The 641-nt window shown below is 42.2% G+C and overlaps 1 protein-coding gene across 2 annotated transcripts in view; it reads right to left on the minus strand.

Moving 5' to 3' along the window:
• Nucleotides 1-393, minus strand: part of kank2 (KN motif and ankyrin repeat domains 2) — a 19,742-nt gene extending 19,349 nt beyond the window's left edge. The window contains exon 1 of one of the 2 annotated variants that reach the window (XM_014024242.1): nt 274-393. The gene's annotated coding sequence lies outside the window, so the exon portion shown is untranslated. The remainder of the gene's footprint in view (nt 1-273) is intronic. The other variant, XM_014024248.1, reaches the window with a different exon arrangement.
• Between the last annotated feature and the right edge of the window lie 248 nt (nt 394-641).

The following is a 641-nucleotide window of genomic DNA, read 5'->3' on the forward strand; positions in this document are numbered from 1 at the left end:
CCTGTAGCAGGAGAAAGGGCAGTAGCTAAACAGATTTAAAAAAAAAAAACCGTCAGTTTTCACACTAAACATTATTATAAAGATTTCTTTTTATTTAGAGGTGGTTTTAGGTTTCAGAGGGTCCGCCACTTCGGATAAATAACCGACGCTTAAAAAAGAAAAGTCCCGTCAAAGCCGCGTCGACYGAAACGCGCCAAACACATTTAACAAACACAAGTAACGTGTTTTTATTCGCAACAAAAAGATAAGACGGAACTTATCCGCAGCTCTTACCCGTCCTTCGGTAATCCTTCCAGCCTTCACTCGGCTCAGGCGATCACTGACAGACAAAAACACCGCAGCCGAGATGCTCCGGACCCCATCCCCAGCCTCCTCCTGCTGCTCTTAAAGGGCCAGCAGCAGCAGCAGCGTCCAAATCCAGGTTGCCAGGTAGGAAGTGACGTAATATCGTTCTGCCGCTTTAAACATGATTGTATCTTAATCCAAACTGTCCTGATGCATCTCAGTAATCCAGGTAGGGAAAATCAAGAACAAAGAATGAGTAGGTTATTTTATAGTATACTTATTTTTTTTTCTTTTTGATTTTTTTTACTTGGATTACTGAGATGCATCAGGACACAGTTTATCAGGCTTAATCCACA

This window comes from Austrofundulus limnaeus, unplaced genomic scaffold, assembly GCF_001266775.1.
Source record: "Austrofundulus limnaeus strain Quisiro unplaced genomic scaffold, Austrofundulus_limnaeus-1.0 Scaffold4, whole genome shotgun sequence".
Taxonomy (NCBI): domain Eukaryota; kingdom Metazoa; phylum Chordata; class Actinopteri; order Cyprinodontiformes; family Rivulidae; genus Austrofundulus; species Austrofundulus limnaeus.